The sequence below is a fragment of the Ceratotherium simum genome, chromosome 38 (genome assembly GCF_057802395.1).
Source record: "Ceratotherium simum simum isolate JZ-2026a chromosome 38, ASM5780239v1, whole genome shotgun sequence".
NCBI classification, from domain to species: Eukaryota; Metazoa; Chordata; class Mammalia; order Perissodactyla; family Rhinocerotidae; genus Ceratotherium; species Ceratotherium simum.
In genome coordinates this window covers 16,070,062-16,090,222 of record NC_141937.1, presented here as the reverse complement: position 1 = coordinate 16,090,222, position 20,161 = coordinate 16,070,062, and positions in this window count along the sequence as shown.

The window sequence follows — 20,161 nt, the reverse complement described above, 5'->3', positions numbered from 1 at the left end:
TACAGTGGGGCTGTTGGCTGAGGTGGGGTGCAGGGAAACCAGCACGTTGGAGCATATACTAGATTAAGGGCACAGTGGATTGTAGGGCTTCAAGGACTCAAGTCCTTGCTGTCCCTTTCAGGAGGTCAGAGGGAGGACCAAGTTGTACTTGCCGTCCTGGGGGAGAACTTCTCCATGCCTCCCTTTCTGGATCTGGGTCTCAGCCCTCACTGGCCCTGTCTGCTTCACCCCGAGGAGAGTCAGGCACCCGGAGAAGCCCTGCACGTGATCAGCCGGACTTGTGCGAGAATCACAGGGCGGTCCTGATTTACAATTTTTTAAAAAGCAAGTCATTCACATATCTCAGCAAAAGTCCTCAAAGGACATTCCTGCGTCTCCGTGGGAGGAAAAATGAGTTGCTTTATGAGCTCTCTCGGCATGTTTCTGGACTGTTGAGTGTTACAATATGCTGCAATGTAACAACCTTATCTATAAACTAGGCCCGAGTGACAAACGCAGGCTGTCCCTGAACTCGCAAACGACCGTGTTCCAAAAGTTCATTGGGAGATGAGTTATTTGCAACTCAGAGTGTTTTTCCCATATATTCCGGGCTAGAGCTCCCAAAGCCTATTGATTCCTTCTGTAAGCCACAGAGATCCATGGTAGCTCCCTGACCTTGACCTGGGCCTCACAGAGCTCCTCGTCTGCTGGGCCTGAAAGCAGGGCCGGAAAGGAAGGAGAAACGTGGCACAGGGTCTCCCAGGGGTTCAGCAGCCATGCACATTGCTGAGGGGGGCACCAGGGGCAAGAGGATCAGGGATGAGACTGTCACGGTGCGGGTGGCGGCAGAGGGCCGCGGATATTTGTATGTCCAGACATAAGGCCTATAAGGCAGGCCTGCCTGTATCGTTGCTATCTGACAGGAGGGATTCAGAGGCTGTGAATGGGGATGGATTTTGGAAGGTGTATTAAACTCCCAAGGCTGCTGTCATAAGTACCACAAGCTGGGTGGCTTAAAACAACAGAATTTTATTCTCTTACAGTTCTGAAGGCTATTAGTATGAGATCAAGTTATCAGCAGAGCCATGCTCTCTCTGCTAGCTTCTGATTGCTGCCTGCAGTCCTCGGCTGGCAACTGCATAACCCCAATCTCTGCCCCTGTCGTCACATGGCCTTCATCCCCCATGCGTCTGTGTCTTCACATGGCATTCTCCTGGTCTGCCTCTGTATCTCTTATAAGGACATCAGTCATTGGAACCACTGGATTGTGGTTCACCCTAATGACCTCATCTTAATTTGATTACATCTGCAAAGACCCTATTTCCAAATAAGGTCACATTCACAAGTACCAGGAGTTAGGACTTCAACATATCTTGTGGGGGAACACAATTCAACCCATAACAGAAAGCATCGAATCTATCATCCCACCCAAAATAAAAATATAAGCTACAATTGCCGTGATGCACAGCCGTAGAGCCTCTGCTTAAATACTACCAATGACAGACAGGCAATACATTCTATTTTCAGGATGCCCCAGTCGTGAGCTACCTCTTTCCTTAATATGATACAAAATATACCTCTCTAGACTCTTTTTTTTTTTTTGTGAGGAAGACCGGCCCTGTGCTAACATCTGCCAATCCTACTCTTTTTGCTGAGGAAGACTGGCCCTGGGCTAACATCCATGCCCATCTTCCTCCACTTTATATGGGACACCGCCACAGCATGGCTTGACAAGCAGTGAGGTGGTGTGCGCCCAGGATCCAAACCGGAGAACCCCGGGCCACTGTAGCAGAGCACACGCACTTGACCACTTGCGCCACTGGGCCGGCCCCAACCTCTCTAGACTCTTGCCTGTTGATTCCAGGTTTTCCTTATGCAACTACATAGAATAAATTTAGTCACTCTTGGCAAAATCCTTATATACACACACAAAAAAATCCATATATACAAAGCCCTTCCAGTCAGCCTCCATATATTCTCTTAAGGCTAGATTCTGCAGATCTTCATGTGATAAGCTTTTAAGCCTGTCTTAGGATCCTAGCCACTGAACTCTGTACCTAGGCGTTGTTCTAGGGCCATCTTAAGAAGAGGCTTCCATAACCGAATGCACCAGTGTAGGTATGGTCTGACAGATACAGGAATCAGTGGCTTCCTTTACCTCCTGGGATCTCAGTATTACACCTCTACTGAAACCTAAAATTGTGTTGAGATCTCCATTTTGTTCTGGCTAGTTTGGGTTTTATTTGCTTGTTTGTTTTGTAGAGGGCCATAGAGCTTGGTCGCCAAGCCAGAATGTTGACTCAAATCAAGTTTGCGGTTAGCTGAAATCTCTGAGCTTTTTCATAGCAATTCCTCTTAAAGCACACCTCATACTCATTACTACCCTGTTTCCTTTTGAACCTCCTGCATATTGATTCCTATTAAATTTCATCTTATTGCTCAGTCCTTCAATGAAACACGTTTAGACTCTTGGGAATCTTAATCTGTCATTCCTACATTAGTCATCCAACCCAGCTCTGGGTCATCTGCCTTCCAGGAAAAGAGAAGAAGGAAAGACAACCAGTATTTATAATACTTATGAAGACCCTACTAAGCTGGACTAGACAATTGTTTCTAACTTTTTCACTGATGTCAACACAAACACTGAAAAGTACACAAATATAAACATAGAGTTCAATGAATTATCACAGCAAATGCCTGTGTAACCACCCATGTCAAGAAAGAGAACATGAGGCTGGGAACGTTTTAATAAGCATTTGTCTCTTTAGATGCACAGACTTATTTGGTAATTATTATTAAACCTGGTTTACAGATGATAAAACAGACTAAAAAATGGGAAGCAGATTGCCCAGCATCCCCTAGTTGGGAAGTAATAAGGCACAGAATGACTCCCCACTGTGCCCTTCCCACTGCTTACACTGGACTTGAAGAATGAGAGACGAGGCCACCTACCCAGAGGAGGCAGGTAGAAGGGCCTCCCAAGCCGAGAAACCATGAGAAAAAAGCAAGCAGGTAGGAGTCATGAACTGCAATCAAGTAGCTTGGCATTCTTGCAGCACAGCATCCTGGGTAGGAGAATAGTGGCTGGAAACCAGGCCCGATTCGGTTGACAGGTTCACAAATCTGGACATTATTCTGTAGTCAGTGGAAGAGCCAGGAGGTTTTGAGAACTTTGCTTTAGGGTAAAATAACTCATTTTAAAGAACAATGTCCTATCCGAACAGTCCTACCAGGCTGGCAGGCTGGTCAAACTCCTACTGCTTAATTGGGGTTTCTGGAAGTCTTGGAAAATTAAGATTCGGGACTTCAGGGGATCAGAATTTTGGGGGTTAAAGGAGGCAGAAGACAATGACAAGATAAACCCTTAGGAGGCTTGCCCAAGAGGCAGCCTAAGGGGCTGGAGACGGCTGACTCCTGCTAAGAGGAACATCACTGTTACAAGCTGAAAATACGATATGTTGTCTTAGCCTTTCAGGTAAGTGAATTAAGTGGTTCTAGTAAAGTAAAATGTCACCCTTGATCTAAGTAACTTCAAATTAATATCAACAGAGTGACCCAGTGAACAGCCAAGATTTATTATATCAGTGTGTGTATAAAACCCAGTAAAATGGGCTGGAAGACTCTCATAGTGACCTGGGGCATCTGACCATTTTTCTTCAGGCTAGTATGGAGATTAGTCACTTTCAATGCAGATTAGAGAACTGATTTAAAGAAGAAAAAAAGAAATGGGCATTTCTTTGAAGATACAAAAAATAGGGATTGGTGATACCATCGTTTTGCTTTTTTTTTTTTTAAACAGTTTTACAAATTGTGGAAGTAAATGAAGACCAACCAAATGAGAAAAGCAAAGGCTATTTATTCAGAGCTTGCTATGGCAAGGGAGTTGGCCACCGTCACTTGCATTTGGCAGAGACTCAGAGGCAGGCAGAGGAGTGGGAAGGCTTCAGGGGTGCCCTGATGGAGGCTGTTGGCACAGGAAGCTGTAGGCGGCTCACTAGAAGTGGGGCATACATGTGATGGGTTAGGAGTGCATCTTTGGCTTTCTCTGGTTGGTCCTAAATGGGTAGTGGGACAAAAACCAAAGAAGGTGTCAGTTATTAATCAAGTCCTGGCCATTTGGGGCCTATTGTAATAGAAGTTACTGTTTAGCATCCTGGATTGTTACTAGAGATAGCAGTTTGATTTCCTACAAGTCTGACTTGTAGCAACCTGGCTTCCTTGGCTGTTCAAAGTAGACAAAAGATTGGTTTCCTGGGTAGATTGCTACAGGTTGAGAGTCAGAGTTCTAGTTTTATGTATAATCTGGCCATCATCCATTTGTATATTCAGTCTCTTGAAATGAACAAGGTGAAGAAATGAATTTTTAAAAATAGCAATGGGCAAGATAATAAAGGCAGATGAGTGGGACAGGAGAGAACTTGGTCACGAAGGGCCTTGACTTCAAGACCGAGGAGTTAGGAGCTGATGCTGTAGACTGGGGAATCACCAAGAACTTTCAAACAGGGCTAACGGGTGCCAAAGTGTAATTCTAAAAGGTAAATCTAAAACACCAATCTAATATCATTCCCCTGCTTAAAACTGTCTGGAGTGTTCTCTCCCTCTTTCCTTCCTCTGTCTGATAAACTCATCCTCATCCTAAATTCAGCATCACTTCCTCTGTGAAGCTTTCTGAGACTTTCCTAGGTTGAGTTCATCAGTACCTCTTTCGGGACCTTGGGGTATTTCCTATTCTCCTAGTTATAGCACCTATGTCACAAACAGAATTCAGTTTTCTGGATTATCTCCTTCACTAAAGAGTTGTCCAGAGAGGAGGACTATGATTTATTCATCTTTGTACTTCCACTGATTAGCAAAGTGCCTGGAAAAATAGGCATTCACTTGCAAGTGTTATTGTAGTTCTTGACTGGGTTAGGGGATGAGGACAAATGGAGATACTGCATGCAGCGGTGGGGGCTGAACTAGGGTAGGAACAGTGGGAGTGGAGATATTTAGGACAGTGGCTCCTAAATCCTGGTAGTCATCAAATCACATGGGGAAGGGATCTTAAATGCAGACCCTTGGGCCACTTCTAGATCTACTGACTCAGCATCTCCAGGAATGTGACCTCAAATCTGAATTCATTTAAAGTTCCCTCAGGTGATTCTGATACTCAGCCAAATTTGGGAACCACTGACATGGGCAGTAGCATGGATAATATTCGGATAACTTACAGAAGGCAGGGATAAAGGGAAAAAGAAAGAGTTGTCTAGGCCCTAGACTTGATCATTGAGGAAGAAGGTAACGCCATTAATTGAGGGAGGGAGTTCTGGAGAAGGCAGGGAGTTAAGTTGCTTTTGCACAAGATGGATGTGAGGTGCCCACTTGAACCCAGATGATATCCCTTCGGCAGCTGGGAATCAGGCCTGGTGCTCAGTAGAGCCATTTGTCACTTATCACCTTGAGGATTTGGCATTTTGGTAGGAAAAAGGTCATGCTCCCATAATCACTCTGTTCTCTAGTTTAGCAGAGGGAGGTAAAAATTGCTTTTACTTTTTATAATTGATTTAGCCAAACAATCAGTAGTGATAACCTAGAAACACATAACTACATTGAATGAGCTCACTATAGTCCTGGAGTGAATTACATTTGTACAGTTGCTTATTCTCATGGTTAAACAAATGCTTTAAAAGAAATTAAAGATATCTTTGCTAGAATATGGACTTTAAAATTGATCGCTTTTAAACTCCAGTGAGTGTTAATAATTGACTTGAAAGTCTGTTTCCACAAATAAATCCTGGATCCATAAATGGATTTTAGAGATTTTAGACTCCTGTCTACCCCAAAAGGATAAAAACCATGTATGCAAAAATATCTGACCTAATCAATTTTCAAATTAATCTGAAATTGCTATTTGAATTCAGATTTAGTAAATGTCATGGGTCATTGCCCAGGGGCACAGATATAAACCTGATCTACTAAATGACACAAAATAGAGAACAAGGTAATTTCTCTGGTGAATAGGAGCAAGCATTGGAGCCCATCTGGATAATTTACATAAAAATTGGATCTTCCTCTCTTGAATTATCTTTTTATAGTGGACATCTGTAATATTGTCTGTTCAGTTCCCTGCTCCCTTTGTCCTCATCTATGTGTCTACTGTAGGAACTACCTTATTTTTGGGGGACTCCATCGCACTGGCCAAAGTTCATTGGTCCATGGCTAGGTACCCTTAGTCCCAAGGACGGCTGGCTCTCTCCTGCAGGATGTCTGCCCCTAGGATCCAGCATTGAAGGCAGTCCTCTTCTAGTGCTAGAAATTTTAAGGAGAAAACTTGAGAACTGACAATAGCCATGTTACCTATTGTTAGGAGAAATCCTTTCAACAGAGAGAATGAAACCCAAAGAAAAGAATGAGAGCAATCCTGACCCACTCTAGCCCCTTATTCCAGTAGCTTCTAGGCCAAGCTGGAACACTGACCTCTCATAGTCTGATTGGTTCATTCTTCTTTTGAATCTATAATCCACAAACTCGGGCCGGCCCTGTGGCTTGGTGGTTAAGTGCGCGCGCTGCGATGCTGGTGGCCCGGGTTCGGATCCCGGGTGCGCATCGAGGCACCACTTCTCCGTTCATCCTGAGGCCGAGTCCCACATACAGCAACTAGAAGGATGTGCAGCTACGACATACAACTATCCACTGGGGCTTTGGGGGGAAAAATAAAATAAATAAAATCTTTATAATCCACAAACTCCTTTGAGCCTAGTTTAAAGGAAGATGGGTTTCTAGTCTCTTGAAACCAAGAGTACCAAGAGAAATAATGTACCATTTCATCCAAATTTACCTCTAACTCAACCTCTGAGATCCTAACTTTCCTTAGAAACAAGGAATCAGCGAGATGAGATGATTTCTATTATGGGTTGAATTGTGTCTCCCAAAAAAATATGTTGAAGTCCTAACCCCCATAGCTCAGAATTTGACCTTTGGAAATAGGATTGTTGCAGATGAAATTAGTTAAAATGCAGTCATATTGGAATAAGAGTTGACCCTTAATCCAATACAACTGATGTTTTTATAAAAAGAGGAAAAGAGACACAGAGACGGAGATGCAAAGGGAGGAGACAGCAGCCATGTGACGACAGAGGCATCTATAAGCCAAGGAATGCCAAGGATTGCTGGTTGTCCCCAGAAGCTAGAAGAGGCGAGGAAGAATGCTCCCCTACAAGTTTCAGAGGGAACATGCTGAAACTGTGATTTTGGATTTCTAGCCTCCAAACTGTAAGACAATAAATCTCTGTTATCTTAAGCCTCTTAGTTTGTTTGGCAGCTCTAGGAAACTAATAATCTCTAAGATACTTTCTAGAAATTGCACTGCTTCAGTTTTCTTGTGAGGTTGAGAAGGGGCAAATATGCCAAGCTCTCTTCCATTTTGTGTTCAGGAAATGAACGCTGGGGCTGGAGGGATCAGCAAGAGGAAACAAGACTATGGGATTATAGACTTTTTGTATAATGCTTTATATCCAGTAGGTGTCAAATAGAGGCTGTAGACTGACACTTGTCTAGGGGAGTACTTCAGATAGTACCTGACATAGAGCAGACCCTCAAGAAAAGTCCTTCTAGACATATCACACAAGGATCAGAAAAAATGTATTCAAAAAAGGTTTGCTATGAGCTTTACTGCTGTGACCTTTACCCCTGACCCCACACCTCAGCCCAGCTCAATGGTGCTTGCTTCAACACCTTTTCTGGATTTTTGCCAAAGTGTCAGCATATTCAGGTCTCCTCTTTAGGCAACATTTATTCATAACGTCTTGCTTTACCTGAAAAGGCAAATTCCTCTTAGCTTGTGCTGTATTGTCTTAACCAGAGGAAAACCTAGTTGGCAAAAAAAAACCCTCAACATTGGCCTCCATAGCTGCCACCCCTCATCCCAAAGGGGTAATTTCTCACAGGTTTTCTACTGTTTAGAGACTGTGTGAGTGTGATCACAAGTAGATTTTCACACAAATGTAAGGTGAGAGCACAGTGGTTTATTGTACTGTGAGCAACTCTTCAAATCCATGCCTTTTCATTCATTCTAATATAAGAATTCAAGTGTATTGACACAAGATGAATGGATGTTTATCTGGATGTTTCAGTAAACCTTAAATCTTTCATGCTAATCTGAAGCGGACGTGGCAAGAATACAGATCTCCAAAAAATTGGGGAGACAGATTGGTGAAGGTGTTTGAAGGCTTTTTTAAAAAAGTACTTTTACCTATTTCTCAAGTAACTAGGAAATCAGTGTCGGTGGATTTATTTGAGCTTCCTTTAGAGATTGCATTAGTCTGCTAGGACTGCGATAATAAAGTACCACAGAGTTGGGGTCTTAACAGAAACTTATTTCCTCACTGTTCTGGAGGCTGGCAGTGCAAGATCAAGGTGTCAGCAGGATTAGTTTCTTCTGAGGCCTCTCTCCTTGGTTTGCAAGATGGCCGCCTTCTCCTTCTGTCTTCACACAGTCTTCCTTCTGTGTCTGTCTGTATCCTAATCTCTTCTTCTTATAAGGACATCAGTCATATTAGGTTAGGGCCCACCCTAATGACCTCATTTTAATTTAATCACCTCTTTGAAGACCCTATCTCCAAATGCAGTCACATTCTGAGGTACTTCAGCATACGAATTTTGGTGGGACATAATTCAGCTCATAACAGAGATCTTGTGCAGTTAGAATTAGGATTCAGGGGCCCGCCCCGTGGCTTAGTGGTTGAGTGCGCGCGCTCCGCTGCTGGCAGCCAGGGTTCGGATCCCAGGTGCGCACTGACGCACCGCTTCTCCGGCCATGCTGAGGCGGCGTCCCACATACAGCAACTAGAAGGATGTGCAGCTATGACATACAACTATCTACTGGGGCTTTGGGGGGAAAAAATAAACAAATTAACTAATTAATTAAAAAAAAAAACTATACTAAGATATCACCTTACACCTGTGAGAATGGCTATAATCACCAAGACAAAAAATAACAAATGTTAGAGAGGATGTGGAGAAAAGGGAACCCTCATTCACTGCTGGTGGGAGTGCAAACTGGTGCAGCCCCTATGGAAAACAGTATGGAGATTCCTCAAAAAATTAAAAATAAAAATACCTTATGATCCAGCTATCCCACTTCTGGGTATTTATCCAAAGAACCTGAAATCAACAATCCAAAGAGGCTTATGCACCCCTATGTTCATTGCAGCATTCTTCACTCTAGTCAAGCAGTGGAAGCAACCAAAGTGTCCACTGACAGATGATTGGATAAAGAAGATGGAGTATGTATAGACAATGGACTACTACTCAACCATAAAAAAAGATAAAATTGTCCCATTTGCAACAACATGGATGGACCTGGAGGGTATTATGTTAAGTGAAATAAGCCAGACAGAGAAAGACAAACACTGTATGACCTCTCTCATATGTGGAATATAAACTAACACACCACAGAGAGAACAGTTTGGTGGTTACTAGGGGGAAGGGAGTTGGGAAGCGGGCACAAGGGGTGAAGGGGCGCATTTATATGGTGACTGACAAATAATAATGTACAAGTGGAATCTCACAATGTTATAAACTATTATGACGTCAATAACAAAATTTTATAAAATAAAAAAAAAAAGGTTTTAGGTTAAGTGGAGGCAAAGTCAATGGTATGTTACTCCTGAGATATTTCCAGTGCTTAGCACAGTGCCTGATCTATAGTAGGGATTCAATACAAACTTGGTAAATGAATGAAAATTGTACACACACTATGATTTTTGACCACATGAAGCGAAACCAACTTATAGAAAAAAGAACGAAAACAAACACAAATAATGGTAAGAGAACTGTCTCTTTTCTTCTGCTTTTCTATAGAAGAAAAGAGGTGATGTCCCAAATATTGCATGAGAAATACTTATCATTGTTTACCAAACTTCAGATTGAACTGAATATCCTGTATTTTTATTTGCTAAATCTGACAACCCTTCCAGATATCAGATTTGATGTCTTCATAGTTAATTTTTGAAGTCTGTTCAACAGAACAGTTCCCTTGATGAGTACTTGATTGAAAGTATGCGGTTATTTTTTCTTTTTCTCGTATACAATATATGTATGTGTGCATGCAGGTTTTTTCCATATAGAAAAAGTCTAAACAGAAAAAATCACCTCAAATTCCACTACCCAGAGATAACCACCACTTACATTTTATTTAGGACATTCTCTACATAAATGTACATACAGATTTATATATATAATTTTACATGCATATGGAATCATATCATTTATGCTTTCCTGTAATCCTGCTTTTTGCTGTTTATGTTTTTCTTGACTGCCAATTTCACTGACTATCCAGAGGTCTGAATTCCATAAAATCTCATTTACTTACCAGTCCCGGGGGGCCACCAGTACATGGGCTACATATGCAGATGATTAACTAGTAGTTTGTTATTTTTATGGCAAACCACACAGTGCAGGCTTACAGAGGGGCCTCACTTGAGAGGGCAAGTCCAGAATCTATTATCTAAGCCCTGGAAGAGTCTCGAAAAAGACACACAATTTTGTAAGAAATACATTAGTGCTGATTGGTATTTACTAAGCTTTGTTTATTTCATCTCTCTTTACCTATTTTGTTCCAGAAACTTACTAGATAGTTACGAAAACATGAGACAATGAAGAAGGATATTTGGGAGATGCTGATCTCCCAGTGTGGTCCTAACAGCTGAGTTCAATATATTATTGAGCAGCTACTATCAGCCAGGTACAGAGTGAAGAACAGAAAGATTATGAAGACCAAGGAAATGTGCCCCTGCCCTGGAGGAAGCTTAAACTACCCAACATAAAATGAAATAGAGGGGCTGGCCCAGTGGCATAGTGGTTAAGTTCGTGTGTTCCACTTTGGCAGCCTGGGGTTCACGGGTTCGGATCCCAGGCACGGACCTATGCACTGCTCATCAAGCCATGCTGTGGTGGCGTCCCACATACAAAATAGAGGAAGCTTGGCACGGATGTTAGCTCAGGGCCAATCTTCCTCACCAAAAAAAAAAAAGAAAGAAAGAAACAGCCATTCATCTGTGATTCTACCACTCAGAAATACTATTAACATTTCTGTGTATGTCTTTCCAGATTTAATAATTGTAATAGCTAATACTTATGGAGCACTCATAGTGTGCTGACTTTCAGAGTTTTGCAGGACTGGCCCAATGGCCTAGTAGTTAAGCTCGACACGCTCCACTTCAGCAGCCCAGGTTCAGTTCCCAGGCATGCACCTACACCACTTGTCAGCAGCCATGCTGTGGCAGTGACCCACATACAAAATAGAGGAAGATTGGCACAGATGTTAGCTCAGGGACAATCTTCCTCACACACAAAAAAAGAGTTTTGCTATTCACTCATGTAATCCTCAAAATAGTATTTTAAGGCACTATTCCTATTCCTATTATACAGATAAAGAAAATGATGAAAAGAAAGATTGTTTATCTTGCCTGAAATTACACGGCTACAAAGTGGCAGGGCCAGGATTCAAACCCAATAGATGATGATTGATATATCAGATCACCTTGTTTTGGAAACCGGATTTTGAAACAAATAGTCTATAGCATTTTATTATGTGCCAAACGCCATTCTAAGTGTTTCACATACATTGATTTATTTCATCCATAAAGCCAGCACATACAACTTATTTCATCCAGACATTTTCTGGGACCACAAATGACTTTGAGGACTTAAAAGCACAGTAGAATGTCAAGCAGACCTGGGATTGCTCTGCATTTCATCAGAGCTTCTGTCAGTCAATTCAGAGCGTTCGGCCTCACCTGAAAAGCAATATTGCTTAAATGGAGTTTTCCAAGTCTGCTTTCTCGGCCTCAAATTTCATGGTCATGTCTGAATGGGCTTATCTCTGAACCCATCTCCAGGAAGCCTCGGGAATGACTGATAAATGCCCACGCACAAGTAACAGTCCCAGATCTTTGGATATATAATTTTTTCCATAGACCTGAAAAATGTAAACAATTTTGCTCCAAGCTACAAGGCGGTTTCTTGTTCGCAGATTCTCAGTTGATAATGAGTGGGAACCTTTCAAAACGCCATCGTCAGCCGCAGGAGAAAGGAGCACGTTCTCGAATAAACGCTGGCCAGAGAGGGGGCGCTGTCCAGACCATCGGAATCCAAATACATCTGCGGCGTTGGCTAAGGCTCCACCGTGCTGAATGTGCCAGGGCACAGCTTTAATTTCCTCTCATCCTTTTCTTCCTCTTGGGCAAAAAGAATCATAAAGTTTATATTCACTTTCGTGTATACATTTTAAATATGCCCCATAAAGCCATAGACGTAATGAATTCAAGATGCCCACATCATAGTAATTCTGCATATGAGCTGTGTTTTATGATTTGGCTCCAGCCTTCTTAGGATTTTCAATAGGAACAGACTTCAGACTTCCAGGGAAATGAAAAGAAGGATAACGATATGAAGTTTCAAATGACTGCTAAATTTCAAACACTATTGCGCTGAGCCAGAAGGTAAGTAACAAAGCGGTGTATTTCTTCGTGGCTGAGAGAACGGCCCCGGGTTGAGATGCGTGGGTAGGAAGGACACTTGAATTTCTTGCGCTCCTCCCCCTGGCCTCTGTGCGCCCTGTGAGCTGTGACTGGTCACCGAGCACGTGGCCCTGTGCACATTTCTGCATTGCTGGGCTAGCCCCGCCTTGCAGGTGCCAGAGAAACGCATTCTTCAGTGGGGTCGGACTGGCCAGTCGTCTGTGCTCATTATTGAAGAAAGAGGAGTGGCCCTTCCGAAGAATTCCACCGTGCAAAGGCGCTTTCAAAAGGCGGTGAGCTCAAATTGCCCGGAGCTGTTATCGCAACTTTTTGTCTTGACCTCCGTCCCCCCAGTCCCACCCCCCGGGAGAAGTTTCCACGGAGCAGGCAGGGTCCGTTCACTGGGAACCCCACCAGCCAGATCGCCAGCCATCAGAGCCTGTTCACTGGCTCCAAAGTGGGGTTCCCTTATTCCGTTTCCAGCAGCAAGACAGTCTCTCCGGTCTAGGGGAGCCTTTAAGAAGTGGGAGGGGTCACATTTTCGGCCTGGCTCTGGTTCTGCAGCTTTCTCATGAACGCAGACCAATTGTGCGCGAAGGTGGCCGGGAGGCATGCTTTTCACTCGGATGTTCACATGAAATGTAAGGATCTCTTGTTCCCTGTAACACTAGACGAGGTTTCAAAACAGAATCCACGCTGGATCCGCCAGGCCAGCAGCGGGAGGCGGGCTGTCTTAGAAGCAGATGGAAGGAAAGATTGGGTTCCCAAGTTCCTAGGGTGAGACAAAAGGGCAAGCTGTCAACCCAGGACCACCCAGGAAAAATTAAATACAGATCGACTTGTGATGGCTTATGTTAACAGAGGGGAGAGAGAGTTTTGATCTTGGGGAAAACATCGCAAACTTTACCCATAATCACTGTTTATCACTCTCCTACCCTAGAGCAGCTAGGACTGCTAAGTAGCCGCAAACATACAAGAGGAGTGGGGCTTCTGTTTCTTCTGTCACTCAGCCTGGCCTGCGTGGGCTGGAGAGCAGGGTGTAACCCAAAATAAGGAGCCTCAGGGTTTCCCAGCCACTGAGCAAACAGGAGAAAATGGGTCCTACAGGGGTCAACTCCCATTCTCAACTCCAGATTGCAACCTGAGCCCATCCTGCCTTTGCCGTGGAAGGAGGGGCAGCCCACCCATCTCCACCACCTACCCCGCCACCCAGCCTACCTGCCACAGTGATGGCGCCCTGGGCTCCTCCTCACCTGCTGTTACAGGTGGAATGAACCGTTCTAACTCCACTCTCAACCCCAATCTTTGTTCAGCTGTTATTATTTTTTTTTATTTATTATGAAAATTTTCAAACCCACTGAGAAATAGCATGGCACAACAAACCCCTAGATTCAACAGTTATCAAGATTTGCACATTTCTTCATCTATCCTGTGTTTCCTCTTTCTTTACAGCAAATCCTGGACATCGTGTCATTTCAGCCCCTCATACCTTCAGGAAGCATCTCTAAAAATACAGACAGTTTCTGCATAACTGTAATATCATTGTCACTCTTAAAAAATGAACAGTAATTCGTCAATATTATCTAAATCACGGCCCCTATCAGATTTCCCCTGTTTCACAAGACTGTGTTTTTCAGTTGGTTTGTTTGAGTCAGTAGGCAAAAAAGACCCACATATTTCATTTGGTTGTTATGCCTCTTCAGACTCTTTTAATCTATAGCAGCTCTTCTCACTTTCTTTTTAGTATCATTGACCTGGTGCAGAAATCACGATAGTCATCTTCAGCCTAATCTTTTAATCTACTTCTGTGATCTCCATCCCTGTTTTCTACCCTCTGATGGGAGGTTGGACTTGAACAAGAAGACATTATTTGCACCATGAGCAGACAGCCCTATTCCAGACCAGAAACTTGGCGTAATCTGCGCCCGACTTATCTTTTCCGATATATGTCCCACAATAATCCATACATAGACCTTCCATTCTAACCAAACAGGATTATTTAACATTCCTTAACCACCTTTTACATTTTCCCATCTCCTTACCTCTGTTTTGCCTGTTGACCTTGTTGGAGAGCTACTTAACATTTGCTTATGTGAATGTACCAGAGTTTGTTATGGCCTGGCCCTCGAATCACACGCTTCAAGAGCCCACACTTTGACCAAAACCAGAATTTCACTCTGCTCTCCCACTACCCACACTCTTCAACCAAATCCAGCTCCTCGGCACCTCCGTTTCCCATAGGCCCAGGCTCTTCTTGGTCTTGCTGCCTTCCCTTCTCGGCTACAACTTCACTTCACTTTTCTCTGGCCCTCAACTCCCAGACCCTTTAGTCCATCTATTCCACTCATGTACTAATCCAGGATCTATTCACCCTGTCTGTGTTCTCTGCTCTTACTACAGGCTACTTCCAGAAAAGAGAGAAGCGCACAGATTGCTGTCACTGGAACTGCGTAGTGGCCCATGTCAAGTGGGCCTCGTTGTCACCCATTGATCCTATTACTTGTCCCTCGTCGGCTCTCTTTGTCCCTTCACTCTTTAGCCTCTCCTTAGAAATATAGAGAGAGAGGAGTACTGGTCAGGTATTTTGTAGCAAGTCCCTCTATTGGGATTTGCCTGATGTTTTTCTCATGATTAGACTGGGGTTATGTGTTTTTGGGGAGGAAAAGGTAAAGTGCCCTTTTGATCACATCGTATCAAGGGTACATCCTATCAATATCACTTTTCACAGTTGATGTTGACCTTGATCACCTAGCTGTGACCTTGATCACATTTCTCTAAAGTTACTCCTCACCCCTTTCCATACTGTCCTCTATGGAAGGGAATCATAATATGCAGCCAACACTTAAGATGTTGGGCATTAGGCTCCATCTCCTTGAGGGCAGAGTTTCCACATAAATTATTTGGAATTCTTCTGCACAGGAGATTTGCCTCTTTCTCCCATTTATTTATTAATCATTTATTTATATCAGTATGGACTCATGGGTATTGATTTTATACTCTAGGTTATAATCCAACACTATTTTATTTATTTTGTTGCTCAGATTGTTCAAGTTTTGGGAACTCTTTCCGTTGGCTATTCCGTCCCTTTGATTTTAAATTTTGAGGAATACCGTCAAATCGTTTTCCATAAATGTTGTACTCATGTCTATTCCCACCAGTAGTACATGTGATAGTGGCTTTTTCCCAATTCCTTGCCAATCGGTAGTTGCCAGATTTTTTACCTTTGCCAATAGTATAGGTAAGCAATGTAATCTCATTTTAGTTTTACTTTGTATATCGTGTATTATGAATTAGGTGAAGCATAGTTTCATGTTCATAGTTAAGGAACATGTGCATTTCCTTTCCGTGGTTTGTCTCTTAATATCCTTTGTCACCTTTTCACTGGGAAGTTAGCCTTTTATATTGATTTATAGGAACTCTTTATAAATTAAGGACATATTCACTTACATTAGCTGCTTCCCCTACTCAAGTATTAAACCTGGAATCAAGAACTGTGTTCTACACATGTTTGTGGCCTCAGTCAAAGCAGAGAGCCTAGTAAGTGATATATATTTTTAAAATATTCCTCTACCAAGGAGCTTTCACACATCTTGGGCTTTTATTCTGAAGGAAACAAAACTGTATACACTTTTCTGTGAATACCAAAGGAAAAATAAATATTATGTCTCAGGCTCTTGAGGAGAGTGGAGAACTGAACTTGGTGTCCTTGAAAGTAGTCTAGGGTAGATATTGGTTCTTGGAGGAGGGGTGTAATTTTAAAAAGCATCTTCAACATTTCCTTTTTCCTTACATACACTGAAGAAAGTAAAGCTCAAAAAAGTCTTTTACTTGGTGAATAGTTAAGTATTAGATGGGACCAAAAAAAAAAGCATAGAAACTGCTCTAGGCCAAAGTATAATCTTTTGTTCCTTCCCCTCCCCTCTTCCTTAGTGGTTCTTTTTTTTTTTGATGAGGAAGATTGTCCCTGTGCTAACATCTGTTGCCAATCTTTCTCTTTTTTCTTGAGGAAGATTGTCCCTGAGCTAACATCCGTGCTAATCTTCCTCTATTTTGTATGTGGGACACCACCGCAGCATGGCTTGATGAGCAGCGTGTAGGTCCGTGCCCAGGATCCGAACCCACGAACCCCAGGCTGCCAAAGTGGAGCATGCAAACTTAACTACTATACCACTGGGCCAGCCCCCTTAGTGATTCTTAATCTTCTGAGGTCACAGTCCCTTAGAAAATTTGATGAGAATTGTAGACTCTCTCTCCAGAAATATTTGCATAAGGCAAATATTTTCATGTGTAATTTCATGGAGTTCACATGAACCCTGAAGCCCACCCTAGTCATCTGGGTAAGGAATCCTAACCTGGGTCCATGGACATGGGGTTCATGGAAAGGCTGCTACTTAACTCCTATGTGGCCTTGGGTGAGTTACTTATCAGTAACAATATTGATAACAAAATGTTACTGTATCATTGGACTGTGGTGATGATCAAATGAAATGATCCTCACCACATGATGCCTGCACCTGGTCATCGTTCAATAACTTCATGACTACCTGCTGTGTATTTCTACGTCTACAGGAAAAGAGACACTACAATCCACTAGCACATCTTCAAAGAACCCCAGTCTAAGAAAATTGTCATTGTCCAAGTGGGGGTCCTAATTATGCTGCCACACTCACCAACTACTGCAAATTACCCTGTCATATTTAGCCTAGTGGGGATTTATCTCTTCTAGACTGTTTGGCAGGACCCAGGCAGATATCATTAATCTTTTCCAGGGCCTTATTTCAGATTCCAGTATTCATTGTTCATTTTTGCTGTCTCTCCCTCCTAATTTCATCAAACAAATAAGGTTGTATTAAATTTCCCTTGATTGATTTCCAAATACATCCTGAGGCGGTTTACCTCACCAGCTTCCTAAACAGGTTCATGAGATGCAACCAGACAAGATGATTTCAAATTCTGAGACACCAGCCAGCAGGTTGAGCATCTGAAGATGGGGCTTTTGAGCCAGCATTCTACAGAAGAGCCTTCCTTGTTGGTTTTATTAATATTCATTAGTATTTCATTAGTATTGTAGACACAGGTTCCAGGAGGCCATCGGCCCTGCCTGCTCTACCTCACCAAGGAAAAGTGCACATAAACTTAAAGGCCATTGCATAAATATTCATGTAGAGTCCATCTGTTGTAGTTCTGTCCCTCCATGACCCTGACGTTCTGCTTGCCTAGGCTGCTGAATCCATCAGAGGCTTGGGGTCAGCTCGGTGCCAGGTCACTGAAAGCCTAGGACAGTGAGCTATGCATTTCTTAAAGTAGAGAATTACTCAGTCATTCCTTCATTTACATATTTTTATTAAGCACCTACCAAGTTCCAGGCATGTTCTAGTCACCGGGGGTAGAGCAGTAAACAAGACAGGTGACATTCTTGGTCTCATGGAACTTACATTCTAATTGGAGAAGACAAAAAATTTAAAAAATAATAATACACAAGATAATTGCAGATAATGATGAATTCTAAGGACATAAAAGAGGGTGATACAAAGGGAAAGGGTCGGGGAAGCATTATTTTAGACTGGAAGGTAAAGCAAGTTTTCTCTGAGGAGATGTCATTTGAGCAGTGACTTAAAAAAGAATTGGGTCGATGAACATCTGGGGAAAGAGCCTTCCAGGCAGAGGAGACAGCTGGCACAAATGCAGGACCAAGCTCAGTGTGTCATGGGAACAAAAGAAAGACCCTGAAAGAAGGTGAGAATGTGCCAAATGATGTCACAGGTGGGCAGGGGCCATATCACATCAGGCCTGAGAGACTTTGTCTAGAGTACGTCATTTAGTCTGACTGCATAGGAAGCCACTGAAGGGTTTTAAGCAGGAATCAGACCTGTGGGATTTTGGTTTGGGCACCTGAGTGGATGGTGGTAACATTTATTCAGATGAGGAAGACGAAGGAAGAGCATGTTTGTGTGTGGGAAGGTTAGGATGGATAAAAAGTTCTATTTGAGACCTCTTAAGTTTGAGATGCCTTTCAAACAGTCTTGGAGAAGTCCAGCAGGCTGTTGAATTTATGAGTCTGGTGTTCAAGAGAAAGGTCAGAACTAGAGGTATAAATGTGGACGTCATTAGCACATGAATGGCATTTACAGCGGTGAGACAGGATGAGATCACCAAGGACAAAAATATAGAGAAGAAAAGGACTTCAAACTTTAGAACATAGGAAGAGGAGCCAGCAAAGGAGACCGAGAAGGAATAGTCAATGAAGTAGGAGTAAAGCCAGGAGAGAGTGGTGCCAAAGGAGACAAGAAAAGAGAGTGTTTCAAGAGGAAGTGGTCCACCACTAAATGCCACAGTGAGGCCAGGGAAGATGAGGACTGACCCCTGGTGTGGGCAAATGGGGATCACTGGGAATCTTGACACCAGTCATTTCAGTTGTATGATGGAGATGGAGACCAGATGGTAGTGTTGAGGACAGAGTTGGATAGAAATAGCATGGGCAATTCTGAAGAACTTTTACTGTGAAGAGCAAAGAATTGGAGTGATTGCTGGAGGGGAATTTGGGCTCAAGGTTTTTTGGTTGGTTGGTTGGTTGTTTTTAATGATGGAGTACCCACAGGTCTATTGATGGGAATGACCTAGTAGAGAGGTAGAAATTGATGACGCCAGAGACAGAAAGGAAGCTATGGAATGAAGTTACACGACTGCTTTGCAACCTCTTTGGAGAATGCTTAAGAACAGCTTTCTCTGAAGTAAGATTAAATTAAGTGTATGGAGTGTCCAGAGTAGTAAATGTTACAGAGAGCCGAGCGTGGGGATGTGGGTGGGTTGGGAGTCGGGGGAGAAGTAAGAGAAAAGGCAGAGAAACTAGCATTTATTGGGCAGTATCTCTGTGATGAGCAGATAGAAACTTTGTGCTGTTTTTTTGTTTGTTTTGAGTATTTATTGCCTTTATTTTGTTTTGTTTCTGATTGTGGTAAAATATACATAGCATAGAATTTCCCATTTTAAGTATTTTAGGTGTACAGTTCAGTGGCATTAAGTACTTCACAATGTTGTGCTACCGTCACCACTGTCCATGTCCAGAACTTTTTCATCATCCCAAACAGAAACTCTATCCCTGTTAAACACTAACTCCCCATTTCCCCCTCCTCCCAGTCCCTAGGAATCTCTACTTTCTGCCGCTATGAATTTGCCTAATCTAGATGCCTCATATGAGTGGAATCATACAATATTTATCCTTTTGTGTTTGGCTTATTTCTTTTAGCATATTCCCAAGGTTCATCCATGATGTAGCCTGTACCAAAATTTCATTCCTTTTTATGGCTGGATAATATTCCACTGTATGTATATGCCATAATTTGTTATCCATTCATCTGCTGATGGACATTTGGGTTGTTGCCACCTCTGGGCTCTTGTGAAGAGTGCTTCTTGAACATGGGTGTACGTGTAAGTATCTGTTTGAGTCCCTGCTTTCATTCTTTGGGGCATATATCTAGAAGTGGTCCCATTTATTTTCCGTTTGATGCTCACATCCATAGACAGATATTCTTCAGGCAGGGGCTAGTTTCCTGCCTTATTCCTTCAGTGGGGATTTGTATGCTCCCAGCTTCCAAGGCAATCTCCCAAACTGGATATTGTCCCTTGCTTCTGCTCTCACCCAGGCTCAGCATCCAGTTGAGCCTCTAGCCCTCAGCCTCCTG